Source organism: Magnolia sinica, chromosome 2 (genome assembly GCF_029962835.1).
Source record: "Magnolia sinica isolate HGM2019 chromosome 2, MsV1, whole genome shotgun sequence".
Taxonomy (NCBI): Eukaryota; Viridiplantae; Streptophyta; class Magnoliopsida; order Magnoliales; family Magnoliaceae; genus Magnolia; species Magnolia sinica.
Window position 1 is genome coordinate 46,430,510 of NC_080574.1, and position 20,416 is coordinate 46,450,925.

Consider the following 20,416-nt stretch of genomic DNA (forward strand, 5'->3'; position numbering starts at 1 on the left):
ATCGGTTGCCCCATGTCCCACAGGTCGGACGAAGTGGATACAACACCTTCATTAAGGTGGGCCCCATGTCCAACACCAGAAATGGATGGACGACGTGAGAGTAGAACACATACATAATAGGTAGGCTCCATTATCCAGACCCCTATACCATAGAAGGCATGAATAAAAGTGTATATATGTGCATATAACATAGGTGGGTCTACACGTGCGGGACCCACCGGCTTTGATAAAGCTGATGTTTGTGTTTTTACTTCATCCAGACGGACGGTGCAGACATAGAAGAAATATATATTCAAGGTGGGTCCCACGTGAAGCCCACCATAATATTATTTAAACATATTGTTATATTATATATATGATCACCGTCCACGTGGTGTGGCCCACCCACGACACATACATTATATTGTATTATATTATACACATCACTGGCCTGCCTGTTTGGATCCAAGCCCCACAATGATCTCACTAAATGGACTGACGGTGTAGGTACAACGCTCATCAAGATGGGATCCTACAGTGGGCCCCACAACGTTAGACAATGCGCTGGACATCATTGCTGTCAGGCAGGAGCTCCACATGAAAGACTCCTGCATCTTGGTGTGGCCCACCTGCAACATGCGGCCCATCCTAACATTTGGCGAGGCCACATTCAGTGTAGCCCACCAGACGTTGTCAACGTGCACGGCCCCCTGCTGCATGCCGTTTTGAGGCCATTTCCAGCCCTGATTTTTAGCTTAAACATGGCTCATTTTCGGGCCATTTTCTCAACCCATTTCAGAGCTCAACAGAGGCTCGATGGCTGCCATTTTTCCAGCCAAAGAATGGCCCGAACAGGGGCATTTTTACCCTGATTTCCGGACTGTTTTCAGTCCAATTTTTAGGGCATGTTGCAGCTCAAACAGAGCTTATTTGCTGGCTGTTTCTAGACTATCTTTCAGCCCCTAGCTGGGGCCATTTACATGCCATTGTTCGGCCCCAAGCAGGGCCTGAACTCAGGTCACGTTCAGCTTCAAAACAGTGCCTGAACTCAGGCCACGTTCAGCTTCAAAACAGAGCCTGAACTCAGGCCACGTTCAACTTCAAAATAGTCAGATTTTTGGCCCCATATGTGGCATGTAACAGGCCTTATAGCTACACGAAATGAAGAAGACAACAGATAAGAAGAAAAGAAAGAAAGGCTAAAGTTTGTGGGCTGATTACCCGGCCGAACCAACGCCCACACGCCCACTTCTTTCTCTCTTTTCTCTCCCTTTCCTTTCTCTCTGTTTTCCTCCTCTTTTCGTTCCTTCCTTCCTTTCTTTTGGTGTGGGATCCGTAGGGCAACAATGCATATTTATAGGCAAGGTAGAGCAGCCACCGACGGCTGTGCCAGCTCCCTTCAGGCCACAAATGGAAAGCCTCAGTTTCTTCGTTAAGGTTCTTTCTAGCCAATTTTGGAAATGACGAGACCCTCCTCTAGCTGGCTCATGCAAGGTCTGGGTCCACTGGTTAATGGAAGGTTTGGCTTGCAAGAGAAGCCATCCGATTGTGCTCTCCTTCGAATCTCAACCGTTCGTGAAGGGATTGGACGGCTGGGACCGTTCTCTCTCGTTCTTATGCAGGGGTCTGAGATCCTATACCTTTTGTTCAGTGGGCCACCAAGAGTGGAATGGACGGTTAGGATTGTCCGGCAAGTGGCCAGGGTGGCCCACTTTTGGGTCTTGAGAACACCCTGTTTTGAAGTTTTGAAAATGGCAGTAGAGACCTCTGTTTTGCAATTGGCTCGGTCAATACATGTTTGACTGATTTATTTTATCTAGTGCATGTTGTGTTCTTTATTGGTAAGGTGCACATGCGACGTGCATGGCCCAGTATACGATCGTGGTGGCCCATCTATTCCATTTAATTGCTTCACGGCCCCCTGGTCATCCTGGCCCACTTTTGGGCTGATGGTGAGGCCCAGGTGGTCCGTTTACACACCTCTTGGGACAGTATTTGGCTCATATGATGTGATCTGACAGTCAAATGGGTTCGACACTCATTTCCAATGGATAAATGCATATTTAAAACACAGGGGTACTTTGTTACTTACCCACTGATCCCCATGGATTGAGTTTTAGAATACAGCTACCATTAATTGTCTTAGAAATTGATCTGGCTTAAGATATTTGATCGAGGTTAGCTTCTTTGACTGACGTAGAGTGTAAACTGAGTATCCAGGGTCATGTTGGACGGTCTCAACGTTGCTTGGAAATCCCACCTTGTATGTGTTAAGTTAAGTTGTTTGGTTAATCGATCTCGTGGTTTAAGAATCATAGGTTTAAAAGGTAACACCTGAGTACTGGAGGTATGGGGTGTTACAGTCTACCCCCTAAAAGAAATTTTGCCCTCGAAATTACTTGAGGTGTGTCGTTGAATAAGTGAGGGTACTTTTCCATGACTTCTGCTTCTCGCTCCCAAGTTGCCTCTTCTTCCCCGTGATGCGACCAAAGGACCTTGACTAATGGTATAGTCTTTGTCCGTAGGACTTGCTCCTTGTTGTCTAGGATGCGGATAAGTTCCTCAGTATAAGAAGTGTCATTTGTAAGTTCAATCTGCTTCAATCTGCTCCCAGCTAATGATGTGCAATTTAGCTGGCCTATACTTCTTCAACATGGATATGTGGAAGACATTATGAATTCTAGCTAGAGTGGTAGGCAGTGCTAAGCGGTACGTCACTGCTCCCACATGGTCCAAGATTTCGAACGGTCCGATGAATCATGGTGCCAGTTTCCCCTTCTGTCTGAACCTTATTAAACCCTTCATGGGTGAGATTTTCAAGAATATGTGATCACCCACAGTTAATTCCAAATCACGTCGCCGATTGTCTGCATAGCTCTTCTGTTTACTCTGAGTGGTTTGCAAACGTTTCTGAATCACCTCAATGACCTGTGTAGTAGCTTGGACCAGTTCGGGGCCCAGCAAGTTTTTCTCCCCGATTTCCACCCACCACCGAGGGTCTCGGCAAGGGCGACCATAGAGAGCCTTATATGGCGTCATGCCTATACTGGACTGAAAATTGTTGTCATAGGCGAATTCCACTAGAGACAGGTGATCGTCTCAGTTGCCTTGAAAGTCCAGGACGCATGCCCTTAGCATATCTTCCAGGATCTAGTTCACCCTTTCGGTTTGTCCGTCCGTCTAAGGGTGGAACGCTGTGCTGAACTTGAGCTCGGTGCCCATCTCTTCCTGTAACCTTTTCCAAAAGGCAGATGTGAATCTGGCATCTCGGTCCGATATAATCTCCCTCGGAACTCCATAGGATTGCACGACTTCTCGGATGTATAATTTTGCCAGGCTGTTGGTAGAGTCTGTCGTGCGTATCAGAAGGAATTGTGCTGCCTTTGTCAGCCTGTCAACGATGACCCAGATCGAGTTGTGCTTCCTCTGTGTCCTAGGAAGGCCAGATATGAAGTCCATGGAGATGCTGTCCTATTTCCACTCAGCCAGTGGCAGTGGCTGCAGAAGGCCCGCAGGCCTGCGATGCTCGACCTTAACCTTCTGGCATACCATACACTTTGCCACAAATTCTGCTATATCTCTCTTCATGTTGCCCCACCAGTACTGTCTATTGACGTCGTTGTACATCTTCATGCTGCCTAGGTGGATGACTAACTTGGAATGGTGGGCCTCCATCATTACCCCTCTCTTCAAGTCAGCATCATCAGGCATGCATACTCGCCCCTGGTATTGGAGACCACTGTTATCATTGATCCTCCAATCAGGCATCCCTTTGCTCCTATACATCTCTTTCATCTTAACCAGCCATTCGTCCTGATCCTGGACTGAAATTAAATGGCGCATTAGGGTCGGCTCGATGGCGAGAAGGGCTACGTAAGCATCTGGCTCATTGAGTGTGAGTTGGATGTCGAAGTCCTGTACGAACTCCATCATCTCCCACTCTTTAATCATCAGGTTGGCCATTAGTTCATGCTCCTTTTTTCGACTCAGAGTGTCGGCCATAGAATTTGCTTTACCAGGATGGTAAGATATATCAAAATGGAAATCTTTAAGTGTCTTCATCCATCGACGCTAACGCATATTGAGATCTTTCTGTGTGAATATATATTTCAGACTTTTGTGGTTGCAGAATAGCTGGAAGTCTTCCCCATAGAGATAGTGCCTCCATATTTTTAGAGCGAAGACCACAACTGCTAACTCTAGGTCATGAGTTGGGTAATTATCCTCATGCTTTTTCAACTGGCAAGAAGCGTAGGCGATCACCCTATTGTTTTGCATTAGAACACAGCCCAGGCCCATCTTTGAAGCATCGTTGTATACTACAAACGTTTCTCCCTCCCGCGGAAGAGTGAGTATTGGTACAGAAGTCAGCCTCATCTTTAGCTCATGAATAGCCGCTTCTGTGTTCTCATCCCACTTCTGTGTTCTCATCCCACGTAACAGATCCATCAACAAGAATCAGATCAAAATCTAACGAAATCTATTAAAATTGAGAGACAAGAGCTAAATTCAAATCAAAACAGATTAAGCACTAAAAATCGAGAAAAAAAACCCTAAGTGGAAAAAATTGGAAAAAAGCTACCATCTTTTAAGGATCTAATGATTGGAGAGAGAGAGAGAGAGAGAGAGAGAGAGAGAGAGAGAGACTGTAGATCTAATGATATGATGATTTTAAGGGTTCGAAGAAGAGAAGATGGAGAGCTGATTGAAAGTGGATTGGCTGGTGTACCACACACCAGCTATATAGCCGGTGTACCACAAAGCTGATGAAAGCAGATTTTATAAGGCCCGTATCCTAGATCGTACCATTCCGTAAACTTCCGCGATCCTCCCTGTTGAATTCTGGGGACCTGCGACATGTAAATAGTATTTACGCGCGACCCTGAGTCGCACCTTGTCAACCCGAATCGACTCGACCCAAGACTTATACCCTTACGACCGCGCCGTCATTGCGGTTCCAACGACGCGTCTTGCACATCGATGTAATACCCAGGCCAGGAGTTGTGGGCCCGCGTTCATCTTGAGAAAAATACCGTGTGTTGCGAATTCTGAGAGAATCTCTACCACCTTTCACATCAATCAAGTCAAGTACATATCCCTTCACACCCATCCCTCTCTCACCGAAAAGTCAACAACACCTATACCTATCCTATCCCTTCTTACAAAAAAGTCAAGGCAACCCATACCTTCCATGTCATATCCCTTACACACCACTCCTCTCTCTCTCTCTCTCTCTCTCTCTCTCTCTCTCTCTCTCATTTCTCACTCCATCCCAAGCAACCCAAGGAGAGGAAAACATGTAATCATTCCAAGGGAGGAGAAGCTAGGTGTGACCCACTTCCTATCCCCTAATCTCCCATCTCCACCATTTAATCTTCATCTTCCACCATCAAAGGGTAAGCCTAGGAGCTAAGGAGTCCAAGGAGCCTAGAAGAAGCGGAATCGGTGGATGTTTTATATGCTTAGATTTATGTTTTGATGATGGGCTGAATGGGGCATACCGATTGCTAGTATGGATCCTATTTGAGACCCATTTTGATGTATGTATTGTGATAATAGGAGGACCCATAGTGGCGAGGTCCCTCCATTACCGCTGTTTCTCTCTTTCTCTCTCTATCTATCTATGTATCTATTTATCTATCTATCTCTCTTTCCCATCTTGTGGCCCACCATGATGTATTTTTTTATCCATGTCATCCACCATGTGGACCATGCCACTATCCATCCGGGGGCCCACCTTGCTGCATATTTTTTGGTGGACCTGGGCAAAGGAAATCTCAAATATCGGCTGGATCCTATCCGAGCGGCCCACATATGTGGACCCCACTGTGATGTATGGGTTTGATCTCCACTGTCCACACGTGGGGCCCACCTTTGCTACCTGTCCAGCAGACAGGCTAGATGCCTATCCATCTGGATAGGGCTGGTTGTGAGGAAAACACAAATGTTAGCTAATCTAAAACGGGTGGGCCATATCCACGTGGGACCCACCTTGATAACATGTGTTGTATCTCAAATGTTAGCTAATCTAAAACGGGTGGGCCATATCCACGTGGGACCCACCTTGATAACATGTGTTGTATCTGCACCGTCCAATCCCTGGACGGTGGGGATCAGATTGGCTGGGGTACTTCATACCAGCTAAAAGCGACTGACTGACGTCAGCAGTGGGCCTCCACCACGAGGTATATGTTATATTCCAACCGTCCATCCAGAATGTGGGAGCCACTCCACACGTGTTGCACGTGTGGAGGTGGGGCCCACCTTGATGTATGCATCTTAACTATCCATCTGTGGACGAGCAACATATTAGTTGCTGTGTCAACATCAACAAGTACTGTGGGTCTAACCATGAGATATGTGTTTTATCCACCGTCCCTGCACATGGGACGATGTGACCCACCATAGTGTATGTTTTGATCAGCACCGTCCACCATCCATTAGGACGGTAGGACGTCTCATGATGTAGTGCTTTATCAGCACCGTCCAAACAGTTGGACCCCCGTAACATATGTGTTTTATCCCTGCCATCTAGGACAGTGGGGCCTGCTGAGATGTATGAGTCTGTCCACACTGTCCACACGTGGACACTGGACCCACATGAGGCTGGTGTTGTATTCACACCATCCATCCACCTTGTCGTCCAGATGGTGGAGCCCACTGTCATGTTTACGTGCCATCCTCATTGTCCAGTTGCCGGACGGTGGGACGCACCGTGATGTGTTTGATTTATCCATGTTGTATGTGTTTTAGTCGTGCCGTCTGTCCATCCATTGGATGCGGACCCCACCATGATGTAGTGTTGTATTCACACCATCAAAATTTGGACGATGCTATGTGGGACGCACCGTGATGCATGGATCTCATCCATGTCATCCAGCTGATGGGTGTGGGTCCACCGTGATGTAAATATTTTATCCACTCTGTCCAGTCCATGGACGTGGACCACACCATGATGTATGATTTCATATCCACACCATGCATCCATGGGACCCTTGATGCATGAATTCTATCTGCACCTTCCATTTGCCAAATCACGGCCCACCTTTAGGACCGGCTATCCAGACCGTTCATCTGGGTCCCACATGACGTATGTGTTCTTCCAGTCGTCCATCACGTGGACCCACGGTATGTGTGTTTTATCCATACGGTCCAGCCATTTACAGAGATCTTTTTATGGAAGAGAATGAGATAGATATAAATTTCAAGTGGGACCCACCTTTATGTGTTTCATCCACTGTCCAGCCCATGGACGGTGGGTCCCAGCCTGATGTAAGTGTTTTATTTACATTATCCATATGACGGTGGGCCCTACCGTGATATATGTGTTTTAACTACACCGTCCATCTAGACGTGGGGACCCACCGTGATATGAGTGATTTAATCCATGTCGTCCATCTAGACGTAGGACTGACCATGATGTATGTTTGAATCCACGCCATCCAACAGCCCGATCCAGACGCTGCTGGACAATAGGGATTAACGCCCACCGTTATAATGTCCTGGGCCCCACTATGGTATTTATGGGAGGCCCAAAAGTAGGGTCCACCTGCCATAGGTATTTAAGGCCTAGATATCAGGCCCAATGTAATGTATGTATGGCCCATGTGATAAGGCCCATTGTGATGTAATTGTGGCTGTATGTGAGGCCCACTTGATTTTATATTTGAGGCCCATGGATGTGGCCCATTTGTAATGTATTTGAGGCTCAGATATCAGGCCCAATGTGATGTATGTGTAGCCTATGTGATGAGGCTCATTGTGACATAATTGTGGCCGTATGTGAGGTCCATTGAGGTTGTATGTGTGAGGCCCACTTAATTATGTAGTTGAGGCCCATGGATGTGGCCCATTGTAATGTATTTGAGGCATAAATATCAGGCCCAATGTGATGTATGTATGGCCCATGTGATGAGGCCCATTGTGACGTAATTGTGGCCCATTTGATGAGGCCTATTATGATGTATTTGTGGCCATCTTATGAGACCCATAATGATGCATGAGAAGCCCATACGATAAGGCCCAATGTAATGTATGAGAAGCCCATGTGATGCGGCTCATGATGATGTATATGAGGTCCATTGTGATGTGTATTAGACACATGTGATGTGGCCCATTGTGATGTATTTGAGGCCCAAGTATAAGGCCCAATGTGATCTATATGAGGCCCATGAGCGAGGCCCAATGCGATGTATATAAAGCCCTTGTGTGAGGCCCAAGGTGATGTATATGAGGCCCATTGTGATGTGTGATTCCACAAGGATGTATGGAATGATGTTTATGATACCCATCCATGTTCCTGGTTGATATTAAACGGGCCATGCCTTGGGAGCAATGATGGTTTAATGTCCAAGTTATATGAGCAATGATAGTTAGATGTTCACATTGTAACTCTCCCTAGGGCCCGTTGTTAGGCCCATTCTCATCTCCCCTTAATGGGCTAACCCAAACCGTTGGACCCCTATTGATGATTATATTACCCATCTTTCCCTTGATTAGATTATCCCAATCTGTTGGGCCCCTATTTAACAATGCTTTCCACCATACCCTATAGGACTACCCAAGCCTTGGAGCCCATCTTATATTTGTACCGAGCCTTTTATGGGGAATGTGGTCCACCTTGTGCTTATTGGGCCCTTAGGAAGCCTAGATTGCTACGTGATGGAACAGGCAAGGAAGTCCACTCCTTATTCTTAGGCCCATTCTTGATAGGAGTAGGCCATCTAGGCCCATCGTTAATATAAGGAGAGAACATAGTCACCATAGATGGAAAGATCAGTAGTATCAGGTTTGGTATATCCACTGTTGAGGACCGATCCTCATGTTATGGATTGATCACGACTATGATTGGTATACACACTGAGTATGTATTATCATAACATCGTGATTGTATGAGGCCCATTGTGACTATGTGAGGCCCATTGTGTGATTGTATGAGGCCCATTGTGATTATATGAGGCCCATTGCGATTATATGAGGCTCGTTATCATTATATGAGGCCCATTGTGATTGTGTGAAGCCCCTTGTATGTGTGAGGCCCAATTGTGATGTGTAAGACCCACCATGTGTATGTGATTGTGTGTACGCCACTCGTTCATTATTACGGGTCATGGGCTGCCTTATACAGGCCCAACATGATGTATATGATTATAATTATGCTTAGTATACTTCATGATACATGCCCATACACATTATTTACATGCTTGTTATGAGGAGTGATTGAACATAGCATGTGCTATTGGGTTGATTATTTATGGGACTCCTCGAGAAACAGAGTTGGCCCACATGAGCGCCCGGTATGCATAGATTTGATGCATGATTAGATGGTAAGGCTCATGCATCTTGCATTTTATGACATGATCATTTGTTGCCCTAATGATATCAGGGTTGTGACTTCCACAGGCATATCATGGATGGCCAGATAGGGCACCGAAATTATTTGGTTTGAGCATATGGGCACTTTGGATGTTTATGGGTGAAAGTCTCTAAACTCCCATGGCTAGGGGATGCTCTAACGTTTAGACTGAGTGAAAGACATGAGCGCCGAGTGCCGAATACCAGGAGGTCGCGCTTCTCACTGTGTCGTGGTCGGTTGGGAGGGGGTGTGGCCTTATCCGCCTGAGTGAGGGGACTGTAAGATAAGCTGAGTTTAACCAGCTCATAAATGAGTCCATTATCGACGAGCAGGGTTGATATTGGTAGAGAGGTAATGAGGTCTTTTCCACTCACTAGGTTGCACGGCCGGCAGGGGCGATAGCCAGCTTGGAGTATAATAAACCTCGATGATGATCTCAGAGATGTACAATACTGATATGTGGACTTACTGAGTAACAGTTACATACTCAGCATTTGATTGATTCATTCATTCACTATCCACTTGGGCTGGTGGTGCGCAACTAATTGTTGTGTACCTTCACAATGGCCAAGATTTCAGTTGGGGCATGTAACTAACCTGAGATCAAGAGTTTACCACATTGTGTCTGTCTATCCAAATTTAGGTGTGAGACTGGTTTGGATAGAAATCCCTTGTGATAAACCCCATACCCTTCGATACTATTTACTATCATCCCGACTTCACACTCCAACTTGGTTATTTCATTCACACCGCATATTGCATTACATCCGCGGCATATGGCATTTTGGGTTGCTATGTTTCTGCATTTATATGGCTTAGATGAGGTTGACAGTATTCGTGGACCCGTCAGGATTTGCATATTGCATTGCATCCTCAGTATATGATATTTGGCTTACTATGACTCCGTATTTCATAGCCGATCTACATTATTTCCTCAGTATATGATATTGGCTTATTATGTTTTGCATCGTATAGCTTGGATAAGGATGATGGTGATTATGGACTTACCGGCATGTTTCCACATTGCTCTGATATTGCATAGTTGACACTTACCTTGTGCACACACTTACACCACCCTCTAAGCTTTCTATAAGCTTATGCACGATAGATGCATGTAGGTGGCGTTAGGTTGCAGTAGCATCAAGCTTAGAGCGTGCAACTGTCTTTTGGAGCTTTGATTATCGATATATGTATTTCCTTTTCAGCATTGTATTCAACTGTTTATATTAGCAGATATGTGATGTTGATGTTGCCTTTGTAATTTGAGTAAACTTGTGGTTATGCTTTTTATGAGATAAATGTACGTTGGAAAATCCTCCTTGTAGGATCCCAGGATCGGAATCTAGTGTATGGGTGCTGGAAGCTGAGAATGGGATACTACGGAGGCTATCGGCACCGGATTCAGCGATCGAAAATTTTGTGAGCCCGGTTTCCGAGTTTGGGGTGTGACAAATTGCATCCTACCCCACCCGGATAGTAATTCATCTAGGCAGGGCTTTGATCTCTTTTCTCAAATTATTTTAAGGTATGATCCAAAAAATTAAGCAAGTCCACAACTCCAATGGACCACACCAATGGAAGCTGCAGTGATAATGACACCCACCGTTGAAACCTTTCTAAGGGCCACCTTGCTATTTTTTTTTTACCATCCAACCTATTCATAAGGTCATGTAGACGTAGATGAAGTGAAAAGACAAATATCAGAATATCAGCTTAATCCGAGACTTCTCCAGCTCCCAAGAAGTTTTTAATGGTAAACGTTTAATCGCCACTTTATGGTCCACTTAAGTGTTGTACCTGCCTCATTTTTTGGCTCATACCTTAAAATGTTCTGAGAAAATGATGAACGGCATAGATAAAACACTTAAATCATGGTGAGCCCCACATAGCCCTGCGCAGGGGTAGGATGTAATCCCCATTGAGGTGCAAGAGGAGGTGGATTTCCTGCTAAAGACTTTAACAGGAAGTTCCTGCATTTGATACTTAGGTGGAGCCCACCGTGAGGTTTGTGAGAAATCCACATCTTCCATCTATTTTGTGAGATTATTATAGGACTGAGACTAAAAGTCAACAACATCCAAGACTCAAGTGGACCGCACCAACGGTGTAAGTGCTTATACTTAAAGCACATTTTAGTTTGTCAAATTTTGTAGTTCAGTTATGATTACAAGCTCAACTGAAGACAAGCTATCAACTCGATCAAACATTTGGAAAGAAGACTCAACATCTCAAAGAAAGATCATTCATTGTTCGAAGTTCAGAATACTTCGTATGAGTCAACCTACAGGTGGTATAAACCTAGTTTGACCATAAGTTAGGTGTATTTCACTCATGCATATTTAGGATCATATTTCATGTTAAATACATTCAAGTTAGGCCAGCCCGACGTCCGGTTTGGCTAGCCTAAGTATTTGGACCAACCTAACAAGATTCGGTCGAAAAGTCAGATCTCAAAAGATCTTTTTGTGGTATGTTCAGTCGGCCCAACCTGAGATTTTGTCAGCCCAAGGTGGGTTCAGTCAAGTTTCTATTAATGGAATAAAATCGAATTTTGGACCAGTTAGGCCAGTCGAACCTCCTGCTCGGCCAACCAAACTTGGGCTTGGGCTAGCCGAAGTTTTGAAAGATTTTATCATGCGATCCGTTGGAACGTAATCTTTGAAGTTCGGTCAGCCGAACCGATTCTAGGGCTAGTTGAACTACACAGATCCTTAGCTATAAATCGAGGCTTTCCCTTACTCTTTAAACAACGAAAATTCATAGTTTCATATTGTGTTGTAAAGAGAGATTCTTCAAGCCTCCTCAAGTTATTTGTGTTATAATTCTTATTTTTATTAGCTTATTCTATTCTCATTCTCAAAGTTAGATTAAACTGTTTTTGATATAGTAAACCATACTCTACTTTGAGCAAAGGGAGAATCGAATCTATAGCAATAGGGTTTCATTTATTTTATTGAAAATATATTAGATTCCTTTATATTTTTTTGGGTTGAACTCATATGAAGCTCCATCAATATCTCAAGAACAAGATCGCTACATTCAAGCTACAACTACGACTTCGACTCGCTAATTGAAGATAAGTACTGTCTTTTATTTATTTCAGTTTTACTTTTTTTGAGATAGCCTAGAAATCTCAGTGGGTTTATTTATGGTGACCCCATAAAATCATAGAGTGGGTCTGATTGTGAGCGCCCGTGAAAATCACAATAACTATATAAGGTCGTTAAGGTGACCCTTGAAAACCTTGAAATAGTGAAAGCCAAAATTACAAAGGTAGTAATTTTGGGAGTGAAGTAGGTTGCATTGAGGCACCGAACTACTATAACTCATTTGTGCATTGTCGTGATTGAATATTATTATTTGTGTTATTATTGTGATTTATTTATTCATTATAATAGTTAGATATTTAGATTTCAAAGATGTCGTGAAATAAGGTTGTCCTACCTAAATATTTTAGGTGTAAGGTTATTTTACGAACTATTTGATATAAAAAAATTCAATACTTTACAAAATTATATTTAATTGATTTATTATTTTGACATTATATCGAAATATTTAGCATTGTCCTAGTCACCCCCCCCCCCCCCCCCCTCTGGACATTTATAGTTTGTCCTTTCAAGTGGTATTAGAGCCAGGTTGCTCTTTTTGGTAGATCCAGATCTATTGGTAGATCCAGAGCTATTGGAATGTCAAATTTCGATAGTCTATCCATTTCCAGGCCACCGCCCTTTGATGTTTCGAACTATTCCTATTGGAAAGCTAGAATGAGGATTTTCCTGAAATCTATTGATGAAAGTGTATGGCAAGCCACTATGAAGCAATGGGTCCCTCCAATGTTGGAAGTAGTGGATGAAAATGGAACCAAGTCCATGAAAGTATAAGTTTATAATCTTTGGACTCCAGGTCAGAAAAGCGAAAGTAGTGCTAATGCAAAAGCACTTAATGCTATCACCTGTGCTTTATCACCAGACGAGTTCAAAAGAATCATCTCGTGTGATACAACGAAACAAGCTTGTGACATATTTGAAATAACACACGAAGGAACAAATATTGTTAAGAATCTGTTGGGGTATAAAATTTAGTTAAGAGGAGAAGCTTTAAGGAAGAAAATTGGTGAAAGAAATGAGGGATAAAGGTGAAAGGCATATGATTTGCGCGGGACCTGAGTTGCGCGAGAGCTGAGTTGCGCGGGTCCCCACAACTCGCTCATAGATATGCTGGGTTGCGTAACTCTCTTCAAAGAAGGACAAATTGGGAATGTGAAGTGGGGTCTATGGCACAGGATTTGACGGCTCACATGTGTGGAGGCTTATAAATATCCCCTACCCCTTCATTTGGGGCATAGGATGTTCAGAAGACCAGTGCCTCTGACAGGTATTAGAGGCAGAGAGAGGGAGAGAGAGCGCAGAAGGGCCAAGCCGCGCTACTCCATGCGAGTTGCACGGGCCCGCGCAACTCCTCAGATATTCTTTGAGGTAGCACCATGCTGTATTTTCTCAGGTTTTCGAGTTAGTTCAAATGTTTCAAAGGGATTCTGGCACTCTTTCATCATGTTAATGAGGGACGGAATGTATAGAAAACCCGCACAACTCATCTCCTCTAGAGATATGATTGATATGAGTCGGAATGCTGCTGAAATTTATATTTAAGCTGATTCAATACTTGTATTTTCTAAGAAACTCTATCCCAAAATCAAGGAATCAAAAGGATGTAATGAACTCAAAATAAATGAAATTGATGATTATTCTCTTTACTCTATCTTTTGTTAATATTGAGTGAGATATTCCCTAAATCGAATGCTTTCATTTCTGGTCAAAACAAAATGGCGACTCTATTGGGGATTTATCTTATTAATATCGACTTAAGAACGACTAGGAGAATTTCATCACTGTTTGGTGTCCTAGAAGACGCCAAAATGGTGACTCTCAGTGGGAACAACCTTCCTTTCATCTCCGGAATAGAATGTATTTGCGAACAAATGCTAATTAAGTTCTACTGTTGATCTCTGACAGACGTAAAAGTAATAATCTGACAATGAGTGCATCAATTATTCGGGAGACTACTGGTAAGAGAAATGGATGACAGTCGTTCGTTGAGACGGATAGGCAAAAATGTAGTGGTCACATTACGCTTGAGTAAAAGGATAAAAAGTCCTCATAAGCAGAACACCAAGGTAACAAGAAGAGGAACATCCGAAGAATGCTATGACAGTGATAGAGAAAAGGAAAAGAATAAGGTTGAGAGGGTAACATATGATGTGGTGAGTCATCTGAAAGAAATACCAACTCGACTCAGTGTGCACGACGCACTGCGACTGTCGGAAGATTCTCGATACAGTCTCGTTTAGGCATTATCTAATAATGATGTCAAAAAAGCATTGCTCACAGAGATGGAGCACGAAGAACAGAATAATTGCATGCCAGTTATTTGTTTCTCCAATGATGATTTAGTTTGTGGCGAAGAACATAACAGACCACTGATGGTTGTGGGCCATGTCAGTGGTAAACAGGTGAAACGAATAATGCTAGATAATGGGTCCACGGTGAATTTGTTACCACTAACGAAGTTAAGCAAATTGGGATACATTCGTTCTCACTTGTGCCCTAGTGGGATGATGATACAGGGTTTAAACAAGATGGATAAAGAGCACTCGGCAAGATCACATTGACATTGGAAATAGGGGAGTTGATGACAAACGTTGTTTGTCACGTCATCAACGTAATAACGACATATAATCTCCTTTTGGGAAGACCTTGGATGCACTAATACAGCATCGTACTGTCGACTCTCCATCAATGCTTCAAACACTGCAAAGATGGGATTCAATATAAGGCGATAGCTGATGCAAAAATGCATATAGAAGCAGAGTCTTTCTTTGCCGACACTGGCTATTATGACAAGTTTGCTACAAAGAATAAAAAGGGAATCAATGATAATGAAATAATGAAAGGTGAAGCAAGCATAGTGCAGAATGGGGTTGCGAAGATAGAGTTATCTGAGAAAGAGAATGTGAAGCAGAAATTTTATTTCGTGCCAAGACATCTGAAGCGACTGGGACAGCCTCTGTTGACATTATTATCACCCAAGCAGTTAGAAATTTTGCAGTCAAATTACACGATGTTGTTATCACAAGCTAAAAGAAAGAAACCATTCCCAGTTATGCCTAAGAGGTTCCATGTTGAGGTCAATATGAAAAATCTTGAACCTATTGAATTCTACGTAGTGTCAGAGGCAGAGGTAGAAGAAAAGATAGATAATAAGATGAACTTTGCGAAGTTGACACCTGAAGATTTGGAAAGATACACCTCTACTAGCAAAAGGATAATGAAGAACATGGGCTTCGATTGTGAAGAGCCGACTGGCTTAAATAGTGGAAAAGGTATCTTGATCCCAATCAGGGTTAATGAGAAAACATGAGAAAAGTTCTATGGTTTGAGAAGAGAATCTTCAGTAAATATGATCACTATTGAATCAGCGGAAGAAAAAGATGCTAAAATGATTAAACATCTTGAGGTATGCTCGAAGCAAATGGAAGATGGGGTGGCAACCGACGATTGACAGCTTACGAGAGATAAATCTAGGGACAGAAGAACCCCGGAATACATTCATAAGCGTCGGTCTCTCTAAACAAGAAGCTAATCGGTATATTAAACTTTTGAAAGAAAACAAAGATGTGTTTACCAGGACATACGCTAAAATGCCAGGTCCGAAACCATCAGTGGCAATGCATCGGTTAAATATTTCTAAAGACATGAGGCCAGTTAAACAAGTGCAGCGACGATTCCACCCAAAGCTGATCCCTTTGATTGAAGAAGAAGTGAATAAACTAATTAAAGTTGGTTTTAACAGAGAGGTCAGTATCCTAAATGGATATCAAACATTGTCCTGGTGAAAAAGAAGAGCGGACAAATCAGAGTATGAGTCGACTTCAGAGATTTAAATGAAGTGTGTCTGAAGGATGATTTCCCACTGCTGATTACCGAGTTGTTAATTGACAGTACGACTAAGTATACCTTTATATCCTTTATGTATGGTTACGTTGGGTATAATCAGATAAGAATGGCACCGGAAGATGAGGAAGTTACGGCATTTGAGACGTCGCTGGGAATTTACTGTTACAAGGTTATGCCGTTTGAACTCAAGAATGCTGGCGCAATGTATCAGAGAGCAATGCAGAATATATTCCATGACTTGATGCATAAACATGTTGAATGTTACGTGGATGATTTAGTGGTCAGGTCAAATGACCATGAGGAACATTGTGAACATCTGGTATCAGTATTTCATCATCTCAGAAAGAAGCAACTGAGAATGAATCCGTCTAAATGTGCATTCGGTGTTTCGTTGGGAAAGTTCCTCAGTTTAGTTGTTAGGCACCGGGGAATTGAAGTTGATCCGGGAAAGATTAGAGCTATTAAGGAAATGCCACCTCTAAAAACAATGGAGTTAAAATGTTTCCAGGGAAAGTTGGCATATATTCGTTGCTTTATTTATAATCTTGTAGGAAGATGTCAGTTGTTTTCCCATCTAATGAAGAAAGGAGTGGAATTTGTGTGGGACCAGTAATGCCAAAATGCGTTTGATTCAATTAAAGAATTGTTGAAATAACCACCAGTACTAGCAGCACCTGTGAAAGGTAGACCCCTCATTCTTTATATTTCTGCAGCAGAGAATTCATTGGGGGCCTTGTTAGTGCAAACAAATGAACAAGGGAAGGAGATCGCATTGTATTATCTGAGCAGAACTTTGATAGGAGCTGAATGCAACTATTTGCCCATTGAGAAAGTGTGTTTAGCTCTGATCTTCGTAGTACAGAAATTAAGGCATTACTGTCTATCCCAAAATATAATCCTAATCTTACGGGCAGATTCCCTGAAGTTCTTAATGACAAGGCCAATGCTATCAGGGAGACTGGCCAAGTGGATGCTTTTACTGTCAGAATATATGATCACATATGAACCGGCAAAAGTAGTAAAAGGACAAGCAGTGACAGATTTCCTAGCAGCCTACCTTATGCCGGTTAACAAAATGATCAGCGATGACTTTCTAGATGCGCAGGTAATGATGACAAAATTGCGTGGTTTGTAGCAAATGTACTTTGATGGCACTTCTAGAACTTCAGGAGCGGGTGATGGGGTAATATTTATTAGTCCGAAAGGTGACCTGCTGCCATATTCCTTTACGTTAGGTATGGCGTGCACTAATAACGAAGTTAAATATTAAGCTCTCATTATAGGGATGGAAATAGCTTAGGAAATGAAGATAAAAACGTTATAGATTTTTGGCAATTCTAAGCTAGTAATAAACCAACTTACGACAGAATTTGAAATAAGGAAGCAAGAGCTCCTCCCATATTATTGTCACGTGCAACAGTTGTTGGAGCAATTTTAGGATGTTGAAATCAAGCATATACCGAGATTAGAGAACGGAAGGGTAGTCGCCTTGGTTAGTTTGGTTGCAGCCTTGCCTTGTCCTAATTGAAGCCCTCTCTAACAATCAAAGAAAGAAGGTTTTTGTTGCCTGTTAAAGATGTTGAAGTTACTGAAGTATTTCATGTGTCTTGTCTGGAGATTACAGCTGATGATTAGCATCAACCTTTTGTGGATTATCTCAAATATGACATCTTGCCAGAAGATCCAGCGTAAAAGTTACAAATAAAATAAAGGGCACAGAAATTCATTATGTGTAATGAAGACCTTTACAGAAAGTCTTATAATGAGGTGTTGTTGAGATGCTTGGATATAAAAGAGGCAAATCAGATATTGTGTGAAGCACATTTAGGGGAATGTGAAGCTCATCAGGTTGGTAGAAATTTGTTTCATCGAGTGCATCGAATGGGGTATTACTGGCCCACAATGTTCAAAGACGCAATTGATTACGTACGGTGATGTCACGAATGTCAAATACATGATGATGTCATAAATGTACCCTCTAAAGACTTGCATAAGTCAATAGCTTCTTGCCCTTCGCAGCTTGGGGACTCAACTTTATCGGTCCTATAAACTCATCATCATTTAGAGGAAAATAGTAGATTTTAGTGCCACAGATTACTTCTCAAAGTGGATTGAAGCCATCACGTTGAGAAATTTCAAAGAGAAGGATGTTGTGAATTTCATACGACATGCAATAATATACCATTACGATATTCTGAAAAAGATCATCACTGATAATGGGACCCCATTTAAGAACAGGGGAATGGAGAAATTGTGCCAAAATTTTGATATTCAGCATTCATTCTTGACACCATACTACCCACCGACTAATGGGTTGGCCGAAGCATTCAACAAGACGATTGTGAAAATATTAAAGAAAACAGTTGCAAGAAACAAACACGATTAGGATGAGAAGTTGCAAGAAGCTTTATAGGCTTATTGAACTACGAAAGCAATGCCATATTCTTTGGTTTACGGGGTTGAAGCTGTTATCCCCATTGAAGTGCAAGTTGCATCGCTCAAAATAGCAGTGCATCAGTTGATTATCAATGATGAAAACACTAAGATCAGGCTGACAGAGTTGAATCTGCTAGATGAAAAGTGATTAGTGGCCCAGCAGCGATTACAGTTATATCAAGCAAGAATTTCTGCTGCTTTTGACAGAAAGGTCAAGCATCGCTCTTTTAAAAAAGGTGATATGGTATTGATGCTAAAAAGACCGATAGTGGTCACTCGTAAGATAGGGGGCAAGTTTGACCCTAAATGGGATGACCCATACATAATATCAGAAGTGTACTCTTATGGGGCCTATTGAGTGGTAGATCAAGATAGACGATGCATAAGAATACCAGTGAATGCCTGTTTCATAAAAATATATCATCCCTGAGTATATGTGCAGTTTTGATTCAGAAGATTCACAACATAATTCTTCTCAATCAAAAGGGGGCAGGCATGAGCATACAAAAGTAGAACTTTTATTTCCTTTTTTAGATTGTATTTCTCTTTGAGTACTAATGAAACGCAGGCCTTCAAAGAACATCAAATTCAAGAAAGCCAATGAATAGCGCTAATGCTTATCGTCAAATGCAAATCACCAAGTTGCCAATGATTATCGTCGAATTGCCAAAGCTATTATTACTATCATTATCTTACTAGTACAAGGCCATTTAAATTTATCGAAATTAATAGCACCGTCAAGCTGGTATATTATCCTGACTATAAAATTTTGTTTCATATCATCAGCAAGTATGGTATATTAATTTCGATTCATTATTCCAGCAAGGCCAATTTATCATTTACAGGTGGCAATATGGGAATTGCGACAATCACAACAGCAACGACGATCCATCATGTATGATAGTGAGAAAGATGCCTCTATGAAATCGAACATGTATAAGGCTTATCACTATTGGTGATGGCGATATGGCAGAACTAAATAGGTAGCAGTGTCACCTATGGCCTTAAAAAGCTCAAAAAAAGCATCACAGGCACCCATGCGAGCAATCAACCTATGCCATCTGTATAGTTTTAGACAGCATCACATGGGTGGCCAGAGAGCGCCCCCTCATGAATGGATCTGACCTTGCAGATGAAGGAAAAGTGAGTCTCTGAAGCAAGATGACTCCCCAGATCCCTAGTTTGATTTTTCAGTAGTAACACGAGAGGACATGTCTTTAAAGCAAGATGACCCTTCATTGATGGACTAGCGGCCTTGGATTTGGTATTCAACGGTAGCCTTGCATGCCCCATGAACTTTAGAGAGTTACTGTGGCCAACCTTGTGCGTAAATCCTACTGAGTTCACGGCCCTGGTAGCTTCACTGGGCCCCTTTGATGGATCAGAGTTTGTGAACTCCCCGACCGCGATAAGCCTCATGAACTCTAGAGAGTTACAGCGGCCATTCATGTAAGACCAACTCCAACTACTTATGAGTTTAAATTGTGATTGTTCCAACTACTTACGAGCCTAAACTGTGTGTGCAACTAACTGGAACCGAAACTTAGTTCTGCCCATTCTAAAATATCATATAGGCAATACTATGCTAACTATTATAATAGTATATTACTTTGATTAGCATGTGTCTATCAAATATGCTTATGAGAAGTGTTCAAGTTTAGAAATACTATGGATCCTGATTTAATATATAATT